Source organism: Ipomoea triloba, chromosome 14 (genome assembly GCF_003576645.1).
Source record: "Ipomoea triloba cultivar NCNSP0323 chromosome 14, ASM357664v1".
Taxonomy (NCBI): Eukaryota; Viridiplantae; Streptophyta; class Magnoliopsida; order Solanales; family Convolvulaceae; genus Ipomoea; species Ipomoea triloba.
This window is the reverse complement of record NC_044929.1, coordinates 15,869,333-15,879,098: the sequence shown is the minus strand read 5'-3', so window position 1 is coordinate 15,879,098 and position 9,766 is coordinate 15,869,333.

The window sequence follows — 9,766 nt, the reverse complement described above, 5'->3', positions numbered from 1 at the left end:
ATTAAATAATATCAAGGAGAAAATGGTTGATGGAAAACATGGTCCGTTTAAGTTACACCTGGATGGGAGTGTAAGATTCCAAGGTAGATGGGTGATACCTGCAAGTTATAAGAAGATAACGGACCGATTAATGAAAGAAGGTCACTATACACCCTATTCAGTCCATCCTGGTGGGGACAAACTTTACAAGGACTTGAAACAAAACTTCTGGTGGTCAGGCATGAAGAAAGACATTGCTGAATTTGTTGCCAGGTGTTTAAACTGTCAAAAGGTCAAAGCGGAGAGAAGTAAACCATGTTGGTCCCAAGGGGATGGGGTACAAGTCTAGAGGGGGGGGGGGTGAATAGACTTGTATAAGATTTTGCAAATCTTTTCAACCTCTCGTGTGTATTGAACTTAGGATGTTTAGGTTCGATACCTCACGAGGTGAAGACAAAGTTTTATGCGCAGCGGAAATGTTATCCCCTTTTAGTTAGCACGAGTTTGAGTTAGTTCGAGAAGTGCGTTTATATGCAGTGCAATCGAGAGGTTAGCGAGAGATAAAAACAGTAAGTAAATGCAAGAGAGATTTTTAAGTGGTTCGGCCAACCCGCCTACGTCCACTCTTCTTCCAGAAACTCCCTGGAAGGATTGCACTAAAAACTTCCCTTTTTAGTACAATATCGAGCGCTTGAGCTTTGATCGCGAAGCCCACCTCAAGCCTAGGTTTTTCGCCCCGCTTCTTGTTACTCCACCTCTCGAGCACTTGACCTTTGATCACCAAGCCCGCGTCAAGCCTCAGGATCTTCACAAGACAGCTCCCAGGTTACTCTACCTCTCCAAGGTCTTTCTCCCCGCTTCCAGCTACTCCACCTCTCGAGCACTTGACCTTTGATCACCAAGCCCGCGTCAAGCCTCAGGTTTCTTTCACTCGGACAGCTGCCAGGTTACTCTACCTCTCTTGCTTAATCCAAAGCAAGGTGTTTTTGGTTGTCACAGTTGAATGTAACAGGCTCCAATCTGACCACAAGCTATCGTTGAATCAACTTCGATGTAGAGCAGCTTCGGTCACCTTCTGGATGTATAACAGTTTAAGCTTTGTAACTCTCTTGAAACACTAAGATGTGTTTTCTCGCTGTTTTGAATATCAGGATGATATTCCAAGTTGAGCACTTGCACTTGAACGTTTTAGACAGACACTTCTTAAGAATTTCGAACCTCTTTTCTTTTTAACTCCTTTTTCTCTCTTTTCCCTTCTGTGTCTTTACGTCCTTATATATGAGAGTAGAGGAATAATTTCGTTGGAGGGAAAATTATTCCGTTTGAAATTTGTCTCCCATGCTGATCATGGGTCTTGCGTATTTTCAGCATATTTCATGGAGTGGTGATCTTGTAACTTGAACCTCTTTGTCTTGTAGTGAATATTCCATAGTTCACTTTTCTTGAGTCCATGCTCCAATTTTGTCTTTTGGTAAAAGTTACTCTTTTTATATTCCCATTATTCCTTGATTGTAGGGAATCAGACCACTTCAGCATTGGTGCACCTTTTGACCGTTTGTGGTGGAAATCTGACGTGTCATCCATTTCCGCCCATTTTGAAATCTTCACGTTCGGCACCTCTTCATTACTCCATCTCCATGATATTCTTCTTCTCCAAACTTTGAGTATGACCGTCATTCAGCTTTGTTGGAGAATCCAAACTTTGAGTATGACCGTCATTCAGCTTTGTTGGAGAATTGTTAGTGTATCGAGACCAAGGTTGATATCTTGATCGCTTGATGTCTCGAACTCAAATATCGAGAGGTCTATCTCTCGAACTCTGTTTATGTCTCAAACTGGATAACTGTATCGAGAGGTCCTACCTCTCGAACTCTGCTTATGTCTCGAGACTTAGTTGATGTCTCGCAGACCCTTATTCCTCCAGTGTTGTCCCATGCCTTCTTCTGATCTGTCTATATGATTACAATACACGAGACTTCTAAGATGTTCAAACAAATTTACCTCAAGCTTAAATATTTTCCGAGTTGAGCTCAAAGTTACTCGGTTGTATTTTCGCTCTTGGTTTACTTGTCGAACTTACAGCGTTTTGCCTATGCGTCGAAACTCGGGGATTTCTACTTAACAGTTGGTATCATCAAAACCTATTACATGATGTTCCTAACAATTTCCCCCTTTTTGATGATGCCAACACTTATACTTACTCTATATGGTTGATTTGATAGAAAGAATTAACAAGGATTTTATTTTTCAGCGCATATGGTAAGTTTGACAACATACTCTACTAAACTATGAATAATATAACTCACGCCACACCCCCAGCAAAAGATATATATGATTATAAGAAGGGAATGTTTACAAAGTAGAGTTTAGTAGACAGGATTGAAAGAAATAAGACCAAGAACAACATAGATATCAATACATTGAAATGAGATGGAGTTTGGACCATGAGAGCTTACTTCTTGTTGGCTTTCCTTTTCTTGTTAATGGCTTCTCGTGTCTTGATGGGGTCTTTCGGATATACCAGGCTTAAGTATTCATCTGAGACATCTAGATGCCTGTAGTTCCTGTAGGCTTCCGCCACGAACTCACCATCAATTACTCCATCTTTCCACCAGGCAATGCATTCTTCTGGAGACATATTGCTGTGTGTAGATATCCCAGTGATTTTCAGAAGCTTGAATATCTCCAGGGTCAGAATTTGTTCAGTGTCTTCTCTGTTCCCAAACTAAAAGTTTGTCATGAGAAGATCTATCTTCCTTTCTTCTTCTGACTGTCGTTCTTGTCTTTTTCTTCTTCTTTCTCTGTCCTCTTCTCTCCTTCTCTCCATTTCCAGTGTACGCTGGACCCTTAGGTTTTCTGCCTGTTTAGCATCCTCCACTGCTTTGCTCATGATTCTTGGTATTTTTGGAGGTGGTCCAGCTGGTTCACTTGCTGCCCTTTTCTTGCCCGTTGTTTCCCCCTTCTTTTTCTCTTTCTTTTCCCCCTTGTTGGCATCATCAGCACGGGAGAGGAGGATGGACATACCTTCGAAGATTGCTTGAAGTTGGGCAGGCACTTGGTTCGACAGGTCATCGAGTATGGCCTTCATCACATCCTGTCGAAGTTCACTGGAACATTGGAAGGCTCGAAGCTCTGCTCGTATCTCGGCTAATTCAGCCCTCGCACTTGCAGCCTCTGCTCGAGCTACAGCGGCTTCATCAGTGGCTTTCCGTGCTGCATCCTCGGCCCATATTGCCTGTTCGAGAAGTTCAGCATGACGGCCTTGGGATTCACTTGTGCCAGCAGCAGGCATTGCAGCATTGCGGACCACAGCGAGTATTCTTTCGAGCTGAGCCATCTTCTGAGATTGATCAGCCATGAATTGACGCATTTCGCCAATGAAGATTTCTTCGGCCTGTTGATCATAGTCAGAAGTAGGAGATGAGGATCGAGATGTACCTTTTGTCGGAGGGGACTTGGGTGCTTCCAGATTTCCACCCATGACTTGCAGATGCGAGTCCACCTCTCGATTTATTGTCTGAGGATCCACAGGGACACAGGGTTCAGAGCTCGAAGGTAGCTCCATGTCAGGTGCTTCCCGGTTTCCACCTGAGGGATGAATCACTTCTTGCTCCTCACCTCTCGAACCTGAAGCCTCAGCTTCAGCGACTGTGGAGATAGGGTCAGCCAGAGAGGGTTCTTCGGTATTGGACGCTTCCCTGTTTTCATCCAATAGAGGTTCCCCCTTAGCATCACCTCTCGAATCAGTGCTGGGAACTGTGTCATCTGCTGGTGAGGTTGGAGACGTAGTGTCGACAGGTGCTTCCTGGTTTCCACCTTCGATGTTATCATCAGTACTCCTCGAACCAGCAGGACTTGGGGCATTCTGCTCAAGTTGCTCATTGTGTTGCTCTTCGGTCTGCTCCGATGAGTCTGGGATGATGATTATTTCAGGAGCAGTAGTAAAACCTGGCAGTGTGAGCAACGGAACTTCACCCTCTCGAATTATCTGTGCTTCATCTGTAGTGTTCGAGGGTGTGGACGCGGGTGGTGGCAAAAGTAGAACGGTGTTGGGTGCCACTTGAAGTGCTTGAGAGGTCTCGGATTCACCTCTCGAAGCTTCTACCTGTTCGTCCAGAGTAGAGTTGCTGACTTGGGACAGTGGGATTGCGGCTGTTGCGATATCATCGTGAGCAACCCCAGAGGTCTCTCCCGGACCTCTCGTGAACTCAACGTTCTGTCCCAAGGAGATGGCAGTGGCGAGCCTGATATCTTCTCGAAATTGTGCATCAAGTTCTGGATCCTCCTCAGGCTCAACCTCGGTTTCTTCAGCTATTCCTTTGCCCTTATCAGTTCTTCCACTGTTCAGTTTAGCCACTCTTGTTTCGTGGGCAAGGTCTAGGAGATGATGAGCTGGGATCTCGGAGATGCCCAACCACTGGAGTGCAAACTGCTCTTCTGCCTCCATTTCGGCTGCTTGACTCATCAATTGAGTGAAAGAACTGGTTCTCCAGTTGATCCACCTGATCACCTTGGAGAAGTCATCAAGAGTGGGTGCTTCCATTGCCAACTGAGTGGAAACTTCTTCATATAAGTCATCCCGCCCATCAGAGATAATTTCAGTGGCAGAGATTGCTTCGTCTATCTGAGCCGTGATTTCTCGACTATGCTCCAAGAGATCATCTCCCATCCTGACTGTGTAGTCTGTCTCTCGAACCATCTCACGTGGTTCTTCTGCACCCCCTTGTACTGGATCACTGATCCCAGTACCTTCAACCTCTCGAGCCATCTCTCGAGATAAACCAACAGAGTTAACATCTCCTTCAGCATCATCACCAGCGTACAGACCGACAGAGAAGGCTGCTGACAGGGACCTGGTAAGGGATACTCTCTCATCCTCAGTGGCCAGTGTAGCCTGAGGTTCCCCCTGGGCTTGTGCCCTGTCCTCAAACGGTACTTGAACAACAGAGGGTGTTACCTCTCGGATATGGGTGACAACAGCAGTTTTGGTTTTCCTAGCCCTCTTTGGCAGATGAACCCTTTGTATCAGTACATCGAGAGGTTCATCATCAGAATTCTTTCCCTTGGTTTGGGCTTTCCTTTTGCCCCTTCCTTTTGGCTGTGAGGGAGAAGGTGCAGCCTTAACACCTTTAGTTTTGGGGACTAGAGATTTCGTCCTACCCATATAGGTATTTCGATGAATCTCTTTTCCCTCCCTCAGTTGGAAGCCCTTCAAGCTTAAGAGAAATTGCACAACAAAGCCGAAACCAACCTTTTTACTGATCGACAGGTTGGCGTTGGAGACTGAGCGCATCACTTGCTGTTGAAGGAAGTTGAAGATAATATGTGCCCAGTCCAGCTTGTTGTTGTTCCAAATGGCATGGAGGATTTTGAGGAGGTCTAGACTAACCTCGTCAGTTCCGGACACTTTGCCGAGCACAAACTTCATGATTAGGTCGGCAGCGAGAACAAACCTCTCCTTTAGGTGGTACTTGCGGAGGGCAGAGGATGCTCTGGGTGGTGCAGTCGCTAGTCGGATTTTCTCCCAGAAGGCTTGCTTGTCCAAGTCGTAATCCGATAGATGTTTGACTGCTTCCTCCGGTGACGCGAAATCAAATGCCGCTCTGAGGTCACCTACAGATGTTGTGATGGGAAAATCATTAAAGCGGCTTTCGATTTTACCCTTCGTGACCTTGGCATTTGCGAACCATTCTGTGAAGTCGAGGGGGTGAACGGTCCCGTAGTCGTGCGTCATGTATTTCATCAGTCCTGCTTTCTCAAACTTCTTCAGGACTTTTTCCGCCATTTTTAGATTAGGGGAGTTGGTGATGAAGCCATTTCTGTCAAGGATACTCCCCGCCTTGACTTGTTTGATCTGAGAGCGAATGTGTAGCAACTCCCTCTGATATGCGTCGGAAGATGAGGTTGATGTAGAGGATTCGGACGCCATTGATGAAGGTTAGATGTTTTGGAGGGAATGTGTACTGCGTTTAGTATTTGGGGATTTTGGGTAAACGGTTTTAGCTTGAATCCGGGTAAAGAAGAAGGATTTGGCTTTTATATCGTGTGGATTCGGGTTGGATATATGGGTAGGGTTGAGAGCTTGACCCAAGGAAGGATACCGGTTTTCTTTAAGGAAGTAAAAGGTCAGAAATACCCCTAGTAACGGTCACCGTATATGAAAAATAAGGGTATTTTTGGTAAATTAACAGAGCGGTTTTAGATTCAGGATAGTGGGGTAATAAAGAAAAGTAACTATATGATCATGCTCCCACTAATCAAGATAACTCCCTTAAGTGCGGAAAACCGCCAGTAACCGATGACCACGTGGCTAGCATTAATATCCAACGTTAGCCGTTTCCTTCATGTATTCGTTGAACTTATCGGATTCGCCTCTCGAAGGTGAAATGTCTTCCACATGAGTTTAAGGATCTTCCCCCTGAGTGATTAATCCCTAACCCTCCTTATTCCTCCGTTCAGAGATATCAGTCTGTTATCTTTTGAAGTGACCTCTCGAACTACCTTTCGAACACAGATTGCGAGAGAAACAAGTTTGATTCATCTAAAAGATATCACTTGGAACATATCCTTAAGTTCATTTAGTGATTTCCAAATACATTACATATGAATCAATATCCTATTAGATTCCTTAGAAACTTTTGTTTGGCCTTGGTCAGCCTAATAGGAATCTATCGTTAAAGCAGAAACTAGCCATCTAAAGTCCTATTTGTCTAATAACAGAACTAGGGGTGGCTATTCCCTTTTCTTGTTCTCCTCTCCGGAGCTGCTTACTGTAGTTGAGAGTGACCATCTTCATCGCTAATCCTCTTAATGTCTTTGGATTAGGTATGATCACCCCTTTGGCTGCTGCAGACCTCAGAAAGTCCCATCTGGTCTTCCTCTCCATTTCCCTTGGTTCTCCATTTGGTTGAGGAAGGCCCTTTTCCAGAATGTGCAGCAGTAGGAGTCCCTCTTGTGCAGGACTCTTCTCCCGATTCCAGTATCCCATCGTTGTGGATCTCCTCGCATTTGGGGATCCATTCACCTTGGATGAGAATAGGATTCTTGCTTGGATTATCAGGAAGCTCCGCAATCTGTTCACCCTTCGTACATTCTGGATAGTTTTCTCCTTGAAAATCTTTGGACTTGACTGCCGGTTTCTTTCCTTTATAAAAGAATGGAACACCATCTTTTCCTTTCTTTTTCTCCATGGGAAGTTGATGGTTTGATCTTCTGAAAGAAACCCTCCTTTTTATAGCCCAATACGGTTATCACTTTTGAGTCACGGGATGTAATATGAATGACCATTCAATGCTTGTGTAACTCCAAAGCTGCCATAAAGTTGATGAAACCGCCCCTCACATGCGAAACAGTTCATGGCACTAAATACAAGAAGATAAGATTTGACCATTCATTCCAATTCTATCATTCCCAATTCTAACCTTAGTTGAGAGAATCTATTTTCACATAATGCTTTTGTGAAAATATCTGCTAGTTGCTCCTCCGTTGCAACATATTCCAAAGTAATGTCCTTCTTCTCAACATGATCTCGGATGAAGTGATACTTAATATCAATATGCTTTGTTCTAGAATGTAATACTGGATTGTGGGTGATGGCAATAGCACTTGTATTGTCACACATGATTTTAACCTTCTTACACTCAATCCCATAATCCAGTAATTGTTGCTTCATCCATAAAACCTGAGCACAGCAACTTCCAGCTGCTACATACTCTGCCTCAGCGGTGCTTGTAGCTATCGAATGCTGTTTCTTGCTAAACCATGAGACAAGTCTTCTACCTAGAAACTGACATGTCCCTGATGTGCTTTTTCGATCTATCTTACAGCCGGCAAAGTCCGCATCTGAATAACCCATAAGTTCGAAAGATCCACCTCTCGAATACCAAAGTCCAACACTTTGCGTACCTTTGAGATATCTGAGAATCCTTTTAGATGCATTTAAGTGACTTTCCTTAGGACTTGCCTGAAACCTAGCACATACACCTACTGCAAAGGATATATCTGGTCTACTAGCAGTTAAATAGAGAAGAGATCCGATGATACCTCGATAAGTAGTCTGATCAACCTCTCGACCTTCACTGTTGACATCGATACGTAGAGAGGTTCCCATGGGTACTTTGACTGAGGATTTCCCTTCTATATTGTATTTTCTGAGCAGATCCTTGGTGTATTTCTCCTGATTGATGAAGATGCCTTCCTTAAGCTGTCTCACTTGTAATCCAAGGAAGTAGTTTAGTTCTCCCATCATGCTCATCTCGAACTTCCCTTTCATCAATCTGGAGAACTTCTCGCACAGGTCTGGATTGGTGCTTCCAAAAATGATATCGTCCACATAGATTTGCACCAATAAAATGTGATCCCCGTCCTTAATTCTAAACAATGTTTTGTCCACTAGGCCTTTGGTGAACCCACACTGAAGTAGAAAAGAGGATAAGGTATCATACCAAGCTCTCGGAGCTTGTTTTAAGCCGTAAAGTGCCTTCTTTAATTTGTATACTTTGTCAGCTCCCACGTCCTTCAAGAAACCCGGAGGTTGTTCAACGTACACCTCTTCTTCGAGAAGTCCGTTCAGAAAAGCGCTCTTGACATCCATTTGATATACCTTAAAGTCTTTGAAGGCGGCATATGCGAGAAAGATGCGTATGGCTTCGAGACGTGCCACTGGAGCGAAGGTTTCATCAAAATCTATTCCTTCCTCCTGACAGTAGCCTTTGGCAACAAGTCTGGCCTTGTTCCTAACAATAATTCCATCCTCATTCATCTTGTTTCTGAAAACCCACTTTGTACCAATGACATTCTGATGATGAGGTCTCGGAACTAGTTCCCAAACATCGTTCCGTTCAAACTGATGAAGTTCCTCTTGCATGGCTTGCACCCAATCTGGATCACATAGAGCCTCTTCGATCACCTTAGGCTCTATTTGAGATAGAAAGCAAGCAAACATGCTTTCTCTGTATGCTGATCTGGTTCGAACTCTGTCACGTACATCTCCAATCACTTGATCAGCAGGGTGACTTCTCAGCCATCTTAGGTCGGGTTGTGGCTCCTCAGTTGATACTTCCGTTGAAGGTTGAGATGTGGGTTGAACATCTATGATCTGGATTTGATCAACTGAGTCAGGAGCTTTCTTCTTGGTAGACTCTTCATCATCTGATTCTGACTGGAGTTCCGCTACGTCTCGAACTATAGACTGCTTGTCTTCGAGAGGTAAGTTTGATCTCTCGATAGACTCTGGCTGATCTTCCTCAGCTGCTTCCGTTGTCTTTGATGGTTGATCTGTCGATGCCCTTTCATCAAAGGTAACATGTATGGACTCTTCAACCACCAAACTCCGCTTGTTGAAGACTCTGAATGCTTTGCTTGTTGATGAGTATCCTAGAAACACTCCATCATCTGCCTTTTCTTCAAAAGTTCTTCGTTGAGCCTTCCCATTGTTGTGGATATAGCATTTGCACCCGTGTGTGGAAGTGGCTTACATTCGGTTTTCTTTCATTCCACAACTCATATGGAGTCTTTCCAACTCCTTTCACGATCAAGGACCGATTTTGGGTATAGAGCACGCTGTGTTGATTGCTTCTGCCCAAAATCCTTGTGATATGTTGGCTTGTGAGAGCATGGTCCTTGCGGCTTCTTTGAGAGTTCTGTTCCTTCTTTCAGCAACCCCGTTTTGTTGAGGTGTTCGAGCAGCTGATAGTTGATGATGAATTCCGTTCTCGTTGCAGTAGCTCTCGATTACTTGATTAACGAACTCTCCACCTTGATCTGACCGGATCTTTAGTATCGAGAC